The sequence below is a fragment of the Lissotriton vulgaris genome, chromosome 1_1, assembly GCF_964263255.1.
Source record: "Lissotriton vulgaris chromosome 1_1, aLisVul1.2, whole genome shotgun sequence".
In the NCBI taxonomy this organism is placed as follows: domain Eukaryota; kingdom Metazoa; phylum Chordata; class Amphibia; order Caudata; family Salamandridae; genus Lissotriton; species Lissotriton vulgaris.
In genome coordinates, this window is record NC_141685.1 from 233,658,843 (window position 1) to 233,679,279 (window position 20,437).

The following is a 20,437-nucleotide window of genomic DNA, read 5'->3' on the forward strand; positions in this document are numbered from 1 at the left end:
ATAATGAGACCATATTTGAAAGCCATCTGTGATTTTTCTGTTCTTACTCTGCAATGACCATGGGCAATGACAAGTTAAAAAAAAAATGTATGCAAATTTTATAATGGAGAATGCGGGCATCGATCCCGCTACCTCTCGCATGCTAAGCGAGCGCTCTACCATTTGAGCTAATTCCCCTGTGTGTTTAATCTGCATAACATGAAAAAAGTAACCTTACTGCCTTCCACACTTTATTTGAAGTCCAATTGCCCATAACAGTGTTCAGTTCACTCCTAACTTATGCCTTACCTCCACTTATGGGATGTTTTACCGTTCAGGTTGGCCTGTTTACTACTCGAATATGAGTGATATTGTGGTGTGTTCATCTGGACTCATACCCTACCTAATCTTGAAGTTAAATTTCCCACCAATGAGAAACCAAGGGAGATACCATTTTTGATAGTTATTGCATGTCTAATGCAAGAATAATCACCAGATTATGAGAGTCCAGCAAAAATTACTCATTTTCACCCACCGTGGGGCTCGAACCCACGACCCTGAGATTAAGAGTCTCATGCTCTACCGACTGAGCTAGCCGGGCTCCCACTTCAAGATGGTATGCAGACTAATCATTTTTTATGAAGGAAATCCATTCCTGGACAATTTTTGGGAGTTATTGCAGGTCTAATGCAAGATTAATCTCCATGTTATGAGAGTCAATGCAATATTCAGGCAAAAATTACTCGTTTTCGCCCAACGTGGGGCTCGAACCCACGACCCTGAGATTAAGAGTCTCATGCTCTACCGACTGAGCTAGCCGGGCTCCCTCCTTAAGACAGTATGCAGACCAATCCCTTTTTGTGAAGAAAATCAAATCCTGGATATTCCTCTACTCTTGTTTTGCAAGGAAAGCCTGATTTATCCATCCTTCAGAGGACAGAGTGTCAAAAAAAATAAGAGAAAATGAAAATGGAAGTTGTGAAAACTTCATTTTGAGATTGCATAAGAATTCAAATTCCTCTCACATGCTAAAGAATACCTGAACCCTTTTGATTAAATCACTTTAGTTGTTATAATGAGACCATATTTGAAAGCCATCTGTGATTTTTCTGTTCTTACTCTGCAATGACCATGGGCAATGACAAGTTAAAAATAAAATGTATGCAAATTTTATAATGGAGAATGCGGGCATCGAGCCAGCTACCTCTCGCATGCTAAGCGAGCGCTTTACTATTTGAGCTAATTCCCCTGTGTGTTTAATCTGCATAACATGAAAAAAGTAACCTTACTGCGTTCCACACTTTATTTGATGTCCAATTGCCCATAACAGTGTTCAGTTCACTCCTAACTTATGCCTTACCTCCACTTATGGGATGTTTTACAGTTCAGGTTGGCCTGTTTACTACTCGAATATGAGTGATATTGTGGTGTGTTCATCTAGACTCATACCCTACCTAATCTTGAAGTTAAATTTCCCACCAATGAGAAACCAAGGGAGATACCATTTTTGATAGTTATTGCTTGTCTAATGCAAGAAAAATCACCAGATTATGAGAGTCCAGCAAAAATTACTCATTTTCACCCAACGTGGGGCTCGAACTCACGACCCTGAGATTAAGAGTCTCATGCTCTACTGACTGAGCTAGCCGGGCTCCCACTTCAAGATGGTATGCAGACTAATCATTTTTTATGAAGGAAATCCATTCCTGGACAATTTTTGGGAGTTATTGCAGGTCTAATGCAAGATTAATCTCCATATTATGAGAGTCAATGCAATATTCAGGCAAAAATTACTCGTTTTCGCCCAACGTGGGGCTCGAACCCACGACCCTGAGATTAAGAGTCTCATGCTCTACCGACTGAGCTAGCCGGGCTCCCTCCTTAAGACAATATGCAGACCAATCCCTTTTTGTGAAGAAAATCAAATCCTGGATATTCCTCTACTCTTGTTTTGCAAGGAAAGCCAGATTTATACATCCTTCAGAGGACAGAGTGTCAAAAAAAATAAGAGAAAATGAAAATGGAAGTTGTGAGAACTTCATTTTGAGATTGCATAAGAATTCAAATTCCTCTCACATGCTAAAGAATACCTGAACCCTTTTGATTAAACCACTTTAGTTGTTATAATGAGACCATATTTGAAAGCCATCTGTGATTTTTCTGTTCTTACTCTGCAATGACCATGGGCAATGACAAGTTAAAAATAAAATGTATGCAAATTTTATAATGGAGAATGCGGGAATCGATCCCGCTACCTCTCGCATGCTAAGCGAGCGTTTTACTATTTGAGCTAATTCCCCTGTGTGTTTAATCTGCATAACATGAAAAAAGTAACCTTACTGCGTTCCACACTTTATTTGAAGTCCAATTGCCCATAACAGTGTTCAGTTCACTCCTAACTTATGCCTTACCTCCACTTATGGGATGTTTTACAGTTCAGGTTGGCCTGTTTACTACTCGAATATGAGTGATATTGCGCTGTGTTCATCTAGACTCATACCCTAGCTAATCTTGAAGTTAAATTTCCCACCAATGAGAAACCAAGGGAGATACCATTTCTGATAGTTATTGCATGTCTAATGCAAGAATATTCACCAGATTATGAGAGTCAATGCAATAATCCAGCAAAAATTACTCATTTTTGCCCAACGTGGGGCTCAAACCCATGACCCTGAGATTAAGAGTCTCATGCTCTACCGACTGAGCTAGCCGGGCTCCCACTTCAAGATGGTATGCAGACTAATCATTTTTTATGAAGGAAATCCATTCCTGGACAATTTTTGGGAGTTATTGCAGGTCTAATGCAAGATTAATCTCCATATTATGAGAGTCAATGCAATATTCAGGAAAAAATTACTCGTTTTCGCCCAACGTGGGGCTCTAACCCACGACCCTGAGATTAAGAGTCTCATGCTCTACCGACCGAGCTAGCCGGGCTCCCTCCTTAAGACAGTATGCAGACCAATCCCTTTTTGTGAAAAAAATCAAATCCTGGAGATTCCTCTACTCTTGTTTTGCAAGGAAAGCCAGATTTATACATCCTTCAGAGGACAGAGTGTCAATAAAAATAAGAGAAAATGAAAACGGAAGTTGTGAGAACTTCATTTTGAGATTGCATAAGAATTCAAATTCCTCTCACATGCTAAAGAATACCTGAACCCTTTTGATTAAACCACTTTAGTTGTTATAATGAGACCATATTTGAAAGCCATCTGTGATTTTTCTGTTCTTACTCTGCAATGACCTTGGCAATGACAAGTTAAAAATAAAATGCATGCAAGTTTTATAATGGAGAATGCGGGTATCGATCCCGCTACCTCTCGCATGCTAAGCGAGCGCTCTACCATTTGAGCTAATTCCCCTGTGTGTTTAATCTGCATAACATGAAAAAAGTAACCTTACTGCCTTCCACACTTTATTTGAAGTCCAATTGCCCATAACAGTGTTCAGTTCACTCCTAACTTATGCCTTACCTCCACTTATGGGATGTTTTACAGTTCAGGTTGGCCTGTTTACTACTCGAATATGAGTGATATTGTGGTGTGTTCATCTAGACTCATACCCTACCTAATCTTGAAGTTAAATTTCCCACCAATGAGAAACCAAGGGAGATACCATTTTTGATAGTTATTGCATGTCTAATGCAAGAATAATCACCAGATTATGAGAGTCCAGCAAAAATTCCTCATTTTCGCCCAACGTGGGGCTCGAACCCACGACCCTGAGATTAAGAGTCTCATGCTCTACCGACTGAGCTAGCCGGGCTCCCACTGCAAGATGGTATGCAGACTAATCATTTTTTATGAAGGAAATCCATTCCTGGACAATTTTTGGGAGTTATTGCAGGTCTAATGCAAGATTAATCTCCATATTATGAGAGTCAATGCAATATTCAGGCAAAAATTACTCGTTTTCGCCCAACGTGGGGCTCGAACCCACGACCCTGGGATTAAGAGTCTCATGCTCTACCGACTGAGCTAGCCGGGCTCCCTCCTTAAGACAGTATGCAGACCAATCCCTTTTTGTGAAGAAAATCAAATCCTGGATATTCCTCTACTCTTGTTTTGCAAGGAAAGCCTGATTTATACATCCTTCAGAGGACAGAGTGTCAAAAAAAATAAGAGAAAATGAAAATGGAAGTTGTGAGAACTTCATTTTGAGATTGCATAAGAATTCAAATTCCTCTCACATGCTAAAGAATACCTGAACCCTTTTGATTAAACCACTTTAGTTGTTATAATGAGACCATATTTGAAAGCCATCTGTGATTTTTCTGTTCTTACTCTGCAATGACCATGGGCAATGACAAGTTAAAAATAAAATGTATGCAAATTTTATAATGGAGAATGCGGGAATCGATCCCGCTACCTCTCGCATGCTAAGCGAGCGTTTTACTATTTGAGCTAATTCCCCTGTGTGTTTAATCTGCATAACATGAAAAAAGTAACCTTACTGCGTTCCACACTTTATTTGAAGTCCAATTGCCCATAATAGTGTTCAGTTCACTCCTAACTTATGCCTTACCTCCACTTATGGGATGTTTTACAGTTCAGGTTGGCCTGTTTACTACTCGAATATGAGTGATATTGCGCTGTGTTCATCTAGACTCATACCCTAGCTAATCTTGAAGTTAAATTTCCCACCAATGAGAAACCAAGGGAGATACCATTTCTGATAGTTATTGCATGTCTAATGCAAGAATATTCACCAGATTATGAGAGTCAATGCAATAATCCAGCAAAAATTACTCATTTTTGCCCAACGTGGGGCTCAAACCCACGACCCTGAGATTAAGAGTCTCATGCTCTACCGACTGAGCTAGCCGGGCTCCCGCTTCAAGATGGTATGCAGACTAATCATTTTTTTATGAAGGAAATCCATTCCTGGACAATTTTTGGGAGTTATTGCAGGTCTAATGCAAGATTAATCTCCATATTATGAGAGTCAATGCAATATTCAGGAAAAAATTACTCGTTTTCACCCAACGTGGGGCTCTAACCCACGACCCTGAGATTAAGAGTCTCATGCTCTACCGACTGAGCTAGCCGGGCTCCCTCCTTAAGACAGTATGCAGACCAATCCCTTTTTGTGAAAAAAATCAAATCCTGGATATTCCTCTACTCTTGTTTTGCAAGGAAAGCCAGATTTATACATCCTTCAGAGGACAGAGTGTCAAAAAAAAAAGAGAAAATGAAAATGGAAGTTGTGAGAACTTCATTTTGAGATTGCATAAGAATTCAAATTCCTCTCACATGCTAAAGAATACCTGAACCCTTTTGATTAAACCACTTTAGTTGTTATAATGAGACCATATTTGAAAGCCATCTGTGATTTTTCTGTTCTTACTCTGCAATGACCATGGGCAATGACAAGTTAAAAATAAAATGTATGCAAATTTTATAATGGAGAATGCGGGCATCGATCCCGCTACCTCTTGCATGCTAAGCGAGCACTCTACCATTTGAGCTAATTCCCCTGTGTGTTTAATCTGCATAACATGAAAAAAGTAACCTTACTGCCTTCCGCACTTTATTTGAAGTCCAATTGCCCATAACAGTGTTAAGTTCACTCCTAACTTATGCCTTACCTCCACTATGGGATGTTTTACAGTTCAGGTTGGCCTGTTTACTACTCGAATATGAGTGATATTGCGGTGTGTTTATCTAGACTCATACCCCAGCTAATCTTGAAGTTAAATTTCCCACCACTGAGAAACCAAGGGAGATACCATTTCTGATAGTTATTGCATGTCTAATGTGAGAATATTCACCAGATTATGAGAGTCAATGCAATAATCCAGCAAAAATTACTCATTTTCGCCCAACGTGGGGCTCGAACCCATGATCCTGAGATTAAGAGTCTCATGCTCTACCGACTGAGCTAGCCGGGCTCCCTCCTTAAGACAGTATGCAGACCAATCCCTTTTTGTGAAGAAAATAAAATCCTGGATATTCCTCTACTCTTGTTTTGCATGGAAAGCCAGATTTATACATCCTTCAGAGGACAGAGTGTCAAAAAAATAAGAGAAAATGAAAATGGAAGTTGTGAGAACTTCATTTCGAGATTGCATAACAATTCAAATTCCTCTCACATGCTAAAGAATACCTGAACCCTTTTGATTAAACCACTTTAGTTGTTATAATGAGACCATATTAAAAAGCCATCTGTGATTTTTCTGTTCTTACTCTGCAATGACCTTGGCAATGACAAGTTAAAAATAAAATGTATGCAAATTTTATAATGGAGAATGCGGGCATCGATCCCGCTACCTCTCGCATGCTAAGCGAGCGCTTTACTATTTGAGCTAATTCCCCTGTGTGTTTAATCTGCATAACATGAAAAAAGTAACCTTACTGTGTTCCACACTTTATTTGAAGTCCAATTGCCCATAACAGTGTTCAGTTCACTCCTAACTTATGCCTTACCTCCACTTATGGGATGTTTTACAGTTCAGGTTGGCCTGTTTACTACTCGAATATGAGTGATATTGCGGTGTGTTCATCTAGACTCATACCCTACCTAATCTTGAAGTTAAATTTCCCACCAATGAGAAACCAAGGGAGATGCGATTTCTGATAGTTATTGCATGTCTAATGCAAGAATATTCACCAGATTATGAGAGTCAATGCAATAATCCAGCAAAAATTACTCATTTTCGCCCTACGTGGGGCTCGAACCCACGACCCTGAGATTAAGAGTCTCATGCTCTACCGACTGAGCTAGCCGGGCTCCCACTGCAAGATGGTATGCAGACTAATCATTTTTTATGAAGGAAATCCATTCCTGGACAATTTTTGGGAGTTATTGCAGGTCTAATGCAAGAATAATCTCCATATTATGAGAGTCAATGCAATATTCAGGCAAAAATTACTCGTTTTCGCCCAACGTGGGGCTCGAACCCACGACCCTGAGATTAAGAGTCTCATGCTCTACCGACTGAGCTAGCCGGGCTCCCTCCTTAAGACAGTATGCAGACCAATCCCTTTTTGTGAAGAAAATCAAATCCTGGATATTCCTCTACTCTTGTTTTGCAAGGAAAGCCTGATTTATACATCCTTCAGAGGACAGAGTGTCAAAAAAAATAAGAGAAAATGAAAATGGAAGTTGTGAGAACTTCATTTTGAGATTGCATAAGAATTCAAATTCCTCTCACATGCTAAAGAATACCTGAACCCTTTTGATTAAACCACTTTAGTTGTTATAATGAGACCATATTTGAAAGCCATCTGTGATTTTTCTGTTCTTACTCTGCAATGACCATGGGCAATGACAAGTTAAAAATAAAATGTATGCAAATTTTATAATGGAGAATGCGGGAATCGATCCCGCTACCTCTCGCATGCTAAGCGAGCGTTTTACTATTTGAGCTAATTCCCCTGTGTGTTTAATCTGCATAACATGAAAAAAGTAACCTTACTGCGTTCCACACTTTATTTGAAGTCCAATTGCCCATAATAGTGTTCAGTTCACTCCTAACTTATGCCTTACCTCCACTTATGGGATGTTTTACAGTTCAGGTTGGCCTGTTTACTACTCGAATATGAGTGATATTGCGCTGTGTTCATCTAGACTCATACCCTAGCTAATCTTGAAGTTAAATTTCCCACCAATGAGAAACCAAGGGAGATACCATTTCTGATAGTTATTGCATGTCTAATGCAAGAATATTCACCAGATTATGAGAGTCAATGCAATAATCCAGCAAAAATTACTCATTTTTGCCCAATGTGGGGCTCAAACCCACGACCCTGAGATTAAGAGTCTCATTCTCTACCGACTGAGCTAGCCGGGATTCCCACTTCAAGATGGTATGCAGACTAATCATTTTTTATGAAGGAAATCCATTCCTGGACAATTTTTGGGAGTTATTGCAGGTCTAATGCAAGATTAATCTCCATATTATGAGAGTCAATGCAATATTCAGGAAAAAATTACTCGTTTTCGCCCAACGTGGGGCTCTAACCCACGACCCTGAGATTAAGAGTCTCATGCTCTACCGACCGAGCTAGCCGGGCTCCCTCCTTAAGACAGTATGCAGACCAATCCCTTTTTGTGAAAAAAATCAAATCCTGGATATTCCTCTACTCTTGTTTTGCAAGGAAAGCCAGATTTATACATCCTTCAGAGGACAGAGTGTCAATAAAAATAAGAGAAAATGAAAACGGAAGTTGTGAGAACTTCATTTTGAGATTGCATAAGAATTCAAATTCCTCTCACATGCTAAAGAATACCTGAACCCTTTTGATTAAACCACTTTAGTTGTTATAATGAGACCATATTAAAAAGCCATCTGTGATTTTTCTGTTCTTACTCTGCAATGACCTTGGCAATGACAAGTTAAAAATAAAATGTATGCAAATTTTATAATGGAGAATGCGGCATCGATCCCGCTACCTCTCGCATGCTAAGCGAGCGCTTTACTATTTGAGCTAATTCCCCTGTGTGTTTAATCTGCATAACATGAAAAAAGTAACCTTACTGCGTTCCACACTTTATTTGAAGTCCAATTGCCCATAACAGTGTTCAGTTCACTCCTAACTTATGCCTTACCTCCACTTATGGGATGTTTTACAGTTCAGGTTGGCCTGTTTACTACTCGAATATGAGTGATATTGCGGTGTGTTCATCTAGACTCATACCCTACCTAATCTTGAAGTTAAATTTCCCACCAATGAGAAACCAAGGGAGATGCGATTTCTGATAGTTATTGCATGTCTAATGCAAGAATATTCACCAGATTATGAGAGTCAATGCAATAATCCAGCAAAAATTACTCATTTTCGCCCTACGTGGGGCTCGAACCCACGACCCTGAGATTAAGAGTCTCATGCTCTACCGACTGAGCTAGCCGGGCTCCCACTGCAAGATGGTATGCAGACTAATCATTTTTTATGAAGGAAATCCATTCCTGGACAATTTTGGGGAGTTATTGCAGGTCTAATGCAAGATTAATCTCCATATTATGAGAGTCAATGCAATATTCAGGCAAAAATTACTCGTTTTCGCCCAACGTGGGGCTCGAACCCACGACCCTGAGATTAAGAGTCTCATGCTCTACCGACTGAGCTAGCCGGGGTCCCTCCTTAAGACAGTATGCAGACCAATCCCTTTTTGTGAAGAAAATCAAATCCTGGATATTCCTCTACTCTTGTTTTGCAAGGAAAGCCTGATTTATACATCCTTCAGAGGACAGAGTGTCAAAAAAAATAAGAGAAAATGAAAATGGAAGTTGTGAGAACTTCATTTTGAGATTGCATAAGAATTCAAATTCCTCTCACATGCTAAAGAATACCTGAACCCTTTTGATTAAACCACTTTAGTTGTTATAATGAGACCATATTTGAAAGCCATCTGTGATTTTTCTGTTCTTACTCTGCAATGACCATGGGCAATGACAAGTTAAAAATAAAATGTATGCAAATTTTATAATGGAGAATGCGGGAATCGATCCCGCTACCTCTCGCATGCTAAGCGAGCGTTTTACTATTTGAGCTAATTCCCCTGTGTGTTTAATCTGCATAACATGAAAAAAGTAACCTTACTGCGTTCCACACTTTATTTGAAGTCCAATTGCCCATAATAGTGTTCAGTTCACTCCTAACTTATGCCTTACCTCCACTTATGGGATGTTTTACAGTTCAGGTTGGCCTGTTTACTACTCGAATATGAGTGATATTGCGCTGTGTTCATCTAGACTCATACCCTAGCTAATCTTGAAGTTAAATTTCCCACCAATGAGAAACCAAGGGAGATACCATTTCTGATAGTTATTGCATGTCTAATGCAAGAATATTCACCAGATTATGAGAGTCAATGCAATAATCCAGCAAAAATTACTCATTTTTGCCCAACGTGGGGCTCAAACCCACGACCCTGAGATTAAGAGTCTCATGCTCTACCGACTGAGCTAGCCGGGCTCCCGCTTCAAGATGGTATGCAGACTAATCATTTTTTTATGAAGGAAATCCATTCCTGGACAATTTTTGGGAGTTATTGCAGGTCTAATGCAAGATTAATCTCCATATTATGAGAGTCAATGCAATATTCAGGAAAAAATTACTCGTTTTCACCCAACGTGGGGCTCTAACCCACGACCCTGAGATTAAGAGTCTCATGCTCTACCGACTGAGCTAGCCGGGCTCCCTCCTTAAGACAGTATGCAGACCAATCCCTTTTTGTGAAAAAAATCAAATCCTGGATATTCCTCTACTCTTGTTTTGCAAGGAAAGCCAGATTTATACATCCTTCAGAGGACAGAGTGTCAAAAAAATAAGAGAAAATGAAAATGGAAGTTGTGAGAACTTCATTTTGAGATTGCATAAGAATTCAAATTCCTCTCACATGCTAAAGAATACCTGAACCCTTTTGATTAAACCACTTTAGTTGTTATAATGAGACCATATTTGAAAGCCATCTGTGATTTTTCTGTTCTTACTCTGCAATGACCATGGGCAATGACAAGTTAAAAATAAAATGTATGCAAATTTTATAATGGAGAATGCGGGCATCGATCCCGCTACCTCTTGCATGCTAAGCGAGCACTCTACCATTTGAGCTAATTCCCCTGTGTGTTTAATCTGCATAACATGAAAAAAGTAACCTTACTGCCTTCCGCACTTTATTTGAAGTCCAATTGCCCATAACAGTGTTAAGTTCACTCCTAACTTATGCCTTACCTCCACTATGGGATGTTTTACAGTTCAGGTTGGCCTGTTTACTACTCGAATATGAGTGATATTGCGGTGTGTTTATCTAGACTCATACCCCAGCTAATCTTGAAGTTAAATTTCCCACCACTGAGAAACCAAGGGAGATACCATTTCTGATAGTTATTGCATGTCTAATGTGAGAATATTCACCAGATTATGAGAGTCAATGCAATAATCCAGCAAAAATTACTCATTTTCACCCAACGTGGGGCTCGAACCCATGATCCTGAGATTAAGAGTCTCATGCTCTACCGACTGAGCTAGCCGGGCTCCCTCCTCAAGACAGTATGCAGACCAATCCCTTTTTGTGAAGAAAATAAAATCCTGGATATTCCTCTACTCTTGTTTTGCATGGAAAGCCAGATTTATACATCCTTCAGAGGACAGAGTGTCAAAAAAAATAAGAGAAAATGAAAATGGAAGTTGTGAGAACTTCATTTCGAGATTGCATAACAATTCAAATTCCTCTCACATGCTAAAGAATACCTGAACCCTTTTGATTAAACCACTTTAGTTGTTATAATGAGACCATATTAAAAAGCCATCTGTGATTTTTCTGTTCTTACTCTGCAATGACCTTGGCAATGACAAGTTAAAAATAAAATGTATGCAAATTTTATAATGGAGAATGCGGGCATCGATCCCGCTACCTCTCGCATGCTAAGCGAGCGCTTTACTATTTGAGCTAATTCCCCTGTGTGTTTAATCTGCATAACATGAAAAAAGTAACCTTACTGCGTTCCACACTTTATTTGAAGTCCAATTGCCCATAACAGTGTTCAGTTCACTCCTAACTTATGCCTTACCTCCACTTATGGGATGTTTTACAGTTCAGGTTGGCCTGTTTACTACTCGAATATGAGTGATATTGCGGTGTGTTCATCTAGACTCATACCCTACCTAATCTTGAAGTTAAATTTCCCACCAATGAGAAACCAAGGGAGATGCGATTTCTGATAGTTATTGCATGTCTAATGCAAGAATATTCACCAGATTATGAGAGTCAATGCAATAATCCAGCAAAAATTACTCATTTTCGCCCTACGTGGGGCTCGAACCCACGACCCTGAGATTAAGAGTCTCATGCTCTACCGACTGAGCTAGCCGGGCTCCCACTGCAAGATGGTATGCAGACTAATCATTTTTTATGAAGGAAATCCATTCCTGGACAATTTTTGGGAGTTATTGCAGGTCTAATGCAAGATTAATCTCCATATTATGAGAGTCAATGCAATATTCAGGCAAAAATTACTCGTTTTCGCCCAACGTGGGGCTCGAACCCACGACCCTGAGATTAAGAGTCTCATGCTCTACCGACTGAGCTAGCCGGGCTCCCTCCTTAAGACAGTATGCAGACCAATCCCTTTTTGTGAAGAAAATCAAATCCTGGATATTCCTCTACTCTTGTTTTGCAAGGAAAGCCTGATTTATACATCCTTCAGAGGACAGAGTGTCAAAAGAAATAAGAGAAAATGAAAATGGAAGTTGTGAGAACTTCATTTTGAGATTGCATAAGAATTCAAATTCCTCTCACATTCTAAAGAATACCTGAACCCTTTTGATTAAACCACTTTAGTTGTTATAATGAGACCATATTTGAAAGCCATCTGCGATTTTTCTGTTCTTACTCTGCAATGACCATGGGCAATGACAAGTTAAAAATAAAATGTATGCAAATTTTATAATGGAGAATGCGGGAATCGATCCCGCTACCTCTCGCATGCTAAGCGAGCGTTTTACTATTTGAGCTAATTCCCCTGTGTGTTTAATCTGCATAACATGAAAAAAGTAACCTTACTGCGTTCCACACTTTATTTGAAGTCCAATTGCCCATAATAGTGTTCAGTTCACTCCTAACTTATGCCTTACCTCCACTTATGGGATGTTTTACAGTTCAGGTTGGCCTGTTTACTACTCGAATATGAGTGATATTGCGCTGTGTTCATCTAGACTCATACCCTAGCTAATCTTGACGTTAAATTTCCCACCAATGAGAAACCAAGGGAGATACCATTTCTGATAGTTATTGCATGTCTAATGCAAGAATATTCACCAGATTATGAGAGTCAATGCAATAATCCAGCAAAAATTACTCATTTTTGCCCAATGTGGGGCTCAAACCCACGACCCTGAGATTAAGAGTCTCATGCTCTACCGACTGAGCTAGCCGGGATTCCCACTTCAAGATCGTATGCAGACTAATCATTTTTTATGAAGGAAATCCATTCCTGGACAATTTTTGGGAGTTATTGCAGGTCTAATGCAAGATTAATCTCCATATTATGAGAGTCAATGCAATATTCAGGAAAAAATTACTCGTTTTCGCCCAACGTGGGGCTCTAACCCACGACCCTGAGATTAAGAGTCTCATGCTCTACCGACCGAGCTAGCCGGGCTCCCTCCTTAAGACAGTATGCAGACCAATCCCTTTTTGTGAAAAAAATCAAATCCTGGATATTCCTCTACTCTTGTTTTGCAAGGAAAGCCAGATTTATACATCCTTCAGAGGACAGAGTGTCAATAAAAATAAGAGAAAATGAAAACGGAAGTTGTGAGAACTTCATTTTGAGATTGCATAAGAATTCAAATTCCTCTCACATGCTAAAGAATACCTGAACCCTTTTGATTAAACCACTTTAGTTGTTATAATGAGACCATATTAAAAAGCCATCTGTGATTTTTCTGTTCTTACTCTGCAATGACCTTGGCAATGACAAGTTAAAAATAAAATGTATGCAAATTTTATAATGGAGAATGCGGGCATCGATCCCGCTACCTCTCGCATGCTAAGCGAGCGCTTTACTATTTGAGCTAATTCCCCTGTGTGTTTAATCTGCATAACATGAAAAAAGTAACCTTACTGCGTTCCACACTTTATTTGAAGTCCAATTGCCCATAACAGTGTTCAGTTCACTCCTAACTTATGCCTTACCTCCACTTATGGGATGTTTTACAGTTCAGGTTGGCCTGTTTACTACTCGAATATGAGTGATATTGCGGTGTGTTCATCTAGACTCATACCCTACCTAATCTTGAAGTTAAATTTCCCACCAATGAGAAACCAAGGGAGATGCGATTTCTGATAGTTATTGCATGTCTAAAGCAAGAATATTCACCAGATTATGAGAGTCAATGCAATAATCCAGCAAAAATTACTCATTTTCGCCCTACGTGGGGCTCGAACCCACGACCCTGAGATTAAGAGTCTCATGCTCTACCGACTGAGCTAGCCGGGCTCCCACTGCAAGGTGGTATGCAGACTAATCATTTTTTATGAAGGAAATCCATTCCTGGACAATTTTTGGGAGTTATTGCAGGTCTAATGCAAGATTAATCTCCATATTATGAGAGTCAATGCAATATTCAGGCAAAAATTACTCGTTTTCGCCCAACGTGGGGCTCGAACCCACGACCCTGAGATTAAGAGTCTCATGCTCTACCGACTGAGCTAGCCGGGGTCCCTCCTTAAGACAGTATGCAGACCAATCCCTTTTTGTGAAGAAAATCAAATCCTGGATATTCCTCTACTCTTGTTTTGCAAGGAAAGCCTGATTTATACATCCTTCAGAGGACAGAGTGTCAAAAAAAATAAGAGAAAATGAAAATGGAAGTTGTGAGAACTTCATTTTGAGATTGCATAAGAATTCAAATTCCTCTCACATGCTAAAGAATACCTGAACCCTTTTGATTAAACCACTTTAGTTGTTATAATGAGACCATATTTGAAAGCCATCTGTGATTTTTCTGTTCTTACTCTGCAATGACCTTGGCAATGACAAGTTAAAAATAAAATGTATGCAAATTTTATAATGGAGAATGCGGGCATCGATCCCGCTACCTCTCGCATGCTAAGCGAGCGCTTTACTATTTGAGCTAATTCCCCTGTGTGTTTAATCTGCATAACATGAAAAAAGTAACCTTACTGCGTTCCACACTTTATTTGAAGTCCAATTGCCCATAACAGTGTTCAGTTCACTCCTAACTTATGCCTTACCTCCACTTATGGGATGTTTTACAGTTCAGGTTGGCCTGTTTACTACTCGAATATGAGTGATATTGCGGTGTGTTCATCTAGACTCATACCCTACCTAATCTTGAAGTTAAATTTCCCACTAATGAGAAACCAAGGGAGATGCGATTTCTGATAGTTATTGCATGTCTAATGCAAGAATATTCACCAGATTATGAGAGTCAATGCAATAATCCAGCAAAAATTACTCATTTTCGCCCTACGTGGGGCTCGAACCCACGACCCTGAGATTAAGAGTCTCATGCTCTACCGACTGAGCTAGCCGGGCTCCCACTGCAAGATGGTATGCAGACTAATCATTTTTTATGAAGGAAATCCATTCCTGGACAATTTTTGGGAGTTATTGCAGGTCTAATGCAAGATTAATCTCCATATTATGAGAGTCAATGCAATATTCAGGCAAAAATTACTCGTTTTCGCCCAACGTGGGGCTCGAACCCACGACCCTGAGATTAAGAGTCTCATGCTCTACCGACTGAGCTAGCCGGGCTCCCGCTTCAAGATGGTATGCAGACTAATCATTTTTTTATGAAGGAAATCCATTCCTGGACAATTTTTGGGAGTTATTGCAGGTCTAATGCAAGATTAATCTCCATATTATGAGAGTCAATGCAATATTCAGGAAAAAATTACTCGTTTTCACCCAACGTGGGGCTCTAACCCACGACCCTGAGATTAAGAGTCTCATGCTCTACCGACTGAGCTAGCCGGGCTCCCTCCTTAAGACAGTATGCAGACCAATCCCTTTTTGTGAAAAAAATCAAATCCTGGATATTCCTCTACTCTTGTTTTGCAAGGAAAGCCAGATTTATACATCCTTCAGAGGACAGAGTGTCAAAAAAATAAGAGAAAATGAAAATGGAAGTTGTGAGAACTTCATTTTGAGATTGCATAAGAATTCAAATTCCTCTCACATGCTAAAGAATACCTGAACCCTTTTGATTAAACCACTTTAGTTGTTATAATGAGACCATATTTGAAAGCCATCTGTGATTTTTCTGTTCTTACTCTGCAATGACCATGGGCAATGACAAGTTAAAAATAAAATGTATGCAAATTTCATAATGGAGAATGCGGGCATCGATCCCGCTACCTCTTGCATGCTAAGCGAGCACTCTACCATTTGAGCTAATTCCCCTGTGTGTTTAATCTGCATAACATGAAAAAAGTAACCTTACTGCCTTCCGCACTTTATTTGAAGTCCAATTGCCCATAACAGTGTTAAGTTCACTCCTAACTTATGCCTTACCTCCACTATGGGATGTTTTACAGTTCAGGTTGGCCTGTTTACTACTCGAATATGAGTGATATTGCGGTGTGTTTATCTAGACTCATACCCCAGCTAATCTTGAAGTTAAATTTCCCACCACTGAGAAACCAAGGGAGATACCATTTCTGATAGTTATTGCATGTCTAATGTGAGAATATTCACCAGATTATGAGAGTCAATGCAATAATCCAGCAAAAATTACTCATTTTCGCCCAACGTGGGGCTCGAACCCATGATCCTGAGATTAAGAGTCTCATGCTCTACCGACTGAGCTAGCCGGGCTCCCTCCTTAAGACAGTACGCAGACCAATCCCTTTTTGTGAAGAAAATAAAATCCTGGATATTCCTCTACTCTTGTTTTGCATGGAAAGCCAGATTTATACATCCTTCAGAGGACAGAGTGTCAAAAAAAATAAGAGAAAATGAAAATGGAAGTTGTGAGAACTTCATTTCGAGATTGCATAACAATTCAAATTCCTCTCACATGCTAAAGAATACCTGAACCCTTTTGATTAAACCACTTTAGTTGTTATAATGAGACCATATTAAAAAGCCATCTGTGATTTTTCTGTTCTTACTCTGCAATGACCTTGGCAATGACAAGTTAAAAATAAAATGTATGCAAATTTTATAATGGAGAATGCGGGCATCGATCCCGCTACCTCTCGCATGCTAAGCGAGCGCTTTACTATTTGAGCTAATTCCCCTGTGTGTTTAATCTGCATAACATGAAAAAAGTAACCTTACTGCGTTCCACACTTTATTTGAAGTCCAATTGCCCATAACAGTGTTCAGTTCACTCCTAACTTATGCCTTACCTCCACTTATGGGATGTTTTACAGTTCAGGTTGGCCTGTTTACTACTCGAATATGAGTGATATTGCGGTGTGTTCATCTAGACTCATACCCTACCTAATCTTGAAGTTAAATTTCCCACCAATGAGAAACCAAGGGAGATGCGATTTCTGATAGTTATTGCATGTCTAATGCAAGAATATTCACCAGATTATGAGAGTCAATGCAATAATCCAGCAAAAATTACTCATTTTCGCCCTACGTGGGGCTCGAACCCACGACCCTGAGATTAAGAGTCTCATGCTCTACCGACTGAGCTAGCCGGGCTCCCACTGCAAGATGGTATGCAGACTAATCATTTTTTATGAAGGAAATCCATTCCTGGACAATTTTTGGGAGTTATTGCAGGTCTAATGCAAGATTAATCTCCATATTATGAGAGTCAATGCAATATTCAGGCAAAAATTACTCGTTTTCGCCCAACGTGGGGCTCGAACCCACGACCCTGAGATTAAGAGTCTCATGCTCTACCGACTGAGCTAGCCGGGCTCCCTCCTTAAGACAGTATGCAGACCAATCCCTTTTTGTGAAGAAAATCAAATCCTGGATATTCCTCTACTCTTGTTTTGCAAGGAAAGCCTGATTTATACATCCTTCAGAGGACAGAGTGTCAAAAGAAATAAGAGAAAATGAAAATGGAAGTTGTGAGAACTTCATTTTGAGATTGCATAAGAATTCAAATTCCTCTCACATGCTAAAGAATACCTGAACCCTTTTGATTAAACCACTTTAGTTGTTATAATGAGACCATATTTGAAAGCCATCTGCGATTTTTCTGTTCTTACTCTGCAATGACCATGGGCAATGACAAGTTAAAAATAAAATGTATGCAAATTTTATAATGGAGAATGCGGGAATCGATCCCGCTACCTCTCGCATGCTAAGCGAGCGTTTTACTATTTGAGCTAATTCCCCTGTGTGTTTAATCTGCATAACATGAAAAAAGTAACCTTACTGCGTTCCACACTTTATTTGAAGTCCAATTGCCCATAATAGTGTTCAGTTCACTCCTAACTTATGCCTTACCTCCACTTATGGGATGTTTTACAGTTCAGGTTGGCCTGTTTACTACTCGAATATGAGTGATATTGCGCTGTGTTCATCTAGACTCATACCCTAGCTAATCTTGAAGTTAAATTTCCCACCAATGAGAAACCAAGGGAGATACCATTTCTGATAGTTATTGCATGTCTAATGCAAGAATATTCACCAGATTATGAGAGTCAATGCAATAATCCAGCAAAAATTACTCATTTTTGCCCAATGTGGGGCTCAAACCCACGACCCTGAGATTAAGAGTCTCATGCTCTACCGACTGAGCTAGCCGGGATTCCCACTTCAAGATCGTATGCAGACTAATCATTTTTTATGAAGGAAATCCATTCCTGGACAATTTTTGGGAGTTATTGCAGGTCTAATGCAAGATTAATCTCCATATTATGAGAGTCAATGCAATATTCAGGAAAAAATTACTCGTTTTCGCCCAACGTGGGGCTCTAACCCACGACCCTGAGATTAAGAGTCTCATGCTCTACCGACCGAGCTAGCCGGGCTCCCTCCTTAAGACAGTATGCAGACCAATCCCTTTTTGTGAAAAAAATCAAATCCTGGATATTCCTCTACTCTTGTTTTGCAAGGAAAGCCAGATTTATACATCCTTCAGAGGACAGAGTGTCAATAAAAATAAGAGAAAATGAAAACGGAAGTTGTGAGAACTTCATTTTGAGATTGCATAAGAATTCAAATTCCTCTCACATGCTAAAGAATACCTGAACCCTTTTGATTAAACCACTTTAGTTGTTATAATGAGACCATATTAAAAAGCCATCTGTGATTTTTCTGTTCTTACTCTGCAATGACCTTGGCAATGACAAGTTAAAAATAAAATGTATGCAAATTTTATAATGGAGAATGCGGGCATCGATCCCGCTACCTCTCGCATGCTAAGCGAGCGCTTTACTATTTGAGCTAATTCCCCTGTGTGTTTAATCTGCATAACATGAAAAAAGTAACCTTACTGCGTTCCACACTTTATTTGAAGTCCAATTGCCCATAACAGTGTTCAGTTCACTCCTAACTTATGCCTTACCTCCACTTATGGGATGTTTTACAGTTCAGGTTGGCCTGTTTACTACTCGAATATGAGTGATATTGCGGTGTGTTCATCTAGACTCATACCCTACCTAATCTTGAAGTTAAATTTCCCACCAATGAGAAACCAAGGGAGATGCGATTTCTGATAGTTATTGCATGTCTAATGCAAGAATATTCACCAGATTATGAGAGTCAATGCAATAATCCAGCAAAAATTACTCATTTTCGCCCTACGTGGGGCTCGAACCCACGACCCTGAGATTAAGAGTCTCATGCTCTACCGACTGAGCTAGCCGGGCTCCCACTGCAAGGTGGTATGCAGACTAATCATTTTTTATGAAGGAAATCCATTCCTGGACAATTTTTGGGAGTTATTGCAGGTCTAATGCAAGATTAATCTCCATATTATGAGAGTCAATGCAATATTCAGGCAAAAATTACTCGTTTTCGCCCAACGTGGGGCTCGAACCCACGACCCTGAGATTAAGAGTCTCATGCTCTACCGACTGAGCTAGCCGGGGTCCCTCCTTAAGACAGTATGCAGACCAATCCCTTTTTGTGAAGAAAATCAAATCCTGGATATTCCTCTACTCTTGTTTTGCAAGGAAAGCCTGATTTATACATCCTTCAGAGGACAGAGTGTCAAAAAAAATAAGAGAAAATGAAAATGGAAGTTGTGAGAACTTCATTTTGAGATTGCATAAGAATTCAAATTCCTCTCACATGCTAAAGAATACCTGAACCCTTTTGATTAAACCACTTTAGTTGTTATAATGAGACCATATTTGAAAGCCATCTGTGATTTTTCTGTTCTTACTCTGCAATGACCTTGGCAATGACAAGTTAAAAATAAAATGTATGCAAATTTTATAATGGAGAATGCGGGCATCGATCCCGCTACCTCTCGCATGCTAAGCGAGCGCTTTACTATTTGAGCTAATTCCCCTGTGTGTTTAATCTGCATAACATGAAAAAAGTAACCTTACTGCGTTCCACACTTTATTTGAAGTCCAATTGCCCATAACAGTGTTCAGTTCACTCCTAACTTATGCCTTACCTCCACTTATGGGATGTTTTACAGTTCAGGTTGGCCTGTTTACTACTCGAATATGAGTGATATTGCGGTGTGTTCATCTAGACTCATACCCTACCTAATCTTGAAGTTAAATTTCCCACCAATGAGAAACCAAGGGAGATGCGATTTCTGATAGTTATTGCATGTCTAATGCAAGAATATTCACCAGATTATGAGAGTCAATGCAATAATCCAGCAAAAATTACTCATTTTCGCCCTACGTGGGGCTCGAACCCACGACCCTGAGATTAAGAGTCTCATGCTCTACCGACTGAGCTAGCCGGGCTCCCACTGCAAGATGGTATGCAGACTAATCATTTTTTATGAAGGAAATCCATTCCTGGACAATTTTTGGGAGTTATTGCAGGTCTAATGCAAGATTAATCTCCATATTATGAGAGTCAATGCAATATTCAGGCAAAAAT

The 20,437-nt window shown here is 39.6% G+C and overlaps 9 non-coding genes across 9 annotated transcripts; all 9 read right to left on the minus strand.

Moving 5' to 3' along the window:
• Positions 1-104: 104 nt before the first annotated feature.
• On the minus strand, positions 105-177 carry TRNAA-AGC (transfer RNA alanine (anticodon AGC)). Its single transcript has one exon. It is a non-coding gene; the product is annotated as a tRNA-Ala (tRNA).
• A 552-nt stretch (positions 178-729) lies between these two features.
• Positions 730-802, minus strand: TRNAK-CUU (transfer RNA lysine (anticodon CUU)). Its single transcript has one exon. It is a non-coding gene; the product is annotated as a tRNA-Lys (tRNA).
• A 978-nt stretch (positions 803-1,780) lies between these two features.
• Positions 1,781-1,853, minus strand: TRNAK-CUU (transfer RNA lysine (anticodon CUU)). The gene has a single exon. It is a non-coding gene; the product is annotated as a tRNA-Lys (tRNA).
• A 1,415-nt stretch (positions 1,854-3,268) lies between these two features.
• TRNAA-AGC (transfer RNA alanine (anticodon AGC)) lies at positions 3,269-3,341 on the minus strand. The gene has a single exon. It is a non-coding gene; the product is annotated as a tRNA-Ala (tRNA).
• Positions 3,342-3,671: 330 nt separating this feature from the next.
• Positions 3,672-3,744, minus strand: TRNAK-CUU (transfer RNA lysine (anticodon CUU)). Its single transcript has one exon. It is a non-coding gene; the product is annotated as a tRNA-Lys (tRNA).
• A 3,113-nt stretch (positions 3,745-6,857) lies between these two features.
• TRNAK-CUU (transfer RNA lysine (anticodon CUU)) lies at positions 6,858-6,930 on the minus strand. The gene has a single exon. It is a non-coding gene; the product is annotated as a tRNA-Lys (tRNA).
• Positions 6,931-11,947: 5,017 nt separating this feature from the next.
• Positions 11,948-12,020, minus strand: TRNAK-CUU (transfer RNA lysine (anticodon CUU)). Its single transcript has one exon. It is a non-coding gene; the product is annotated as a tRNA-Lys (tRNA).
• Positions 12,021-15,135: 3,115 nt separating this feature from the next.
• Positions 15,136-15,208, minus strand: TRNAK-CUU (transfer RNA lysine (anticodon CUU)). Its single transcript has one exon. It is a non-coding gene; the product is annotated as a tRNA-Lys (tRNA).
• Positions 15,209-17,259: 2,051 nt separating this feature from the next.
• Positions 17,260-17,332, minus strand: TRNAK-CUU (transfer RNA lysine (anticodon CUU)). The gene has a single exon. It is a non-coding gene; the product is annotated as a tRNA-Lys (tRNA).
• Positions 17,333-20,437: the final 3,105 nt, after the last annotated feature.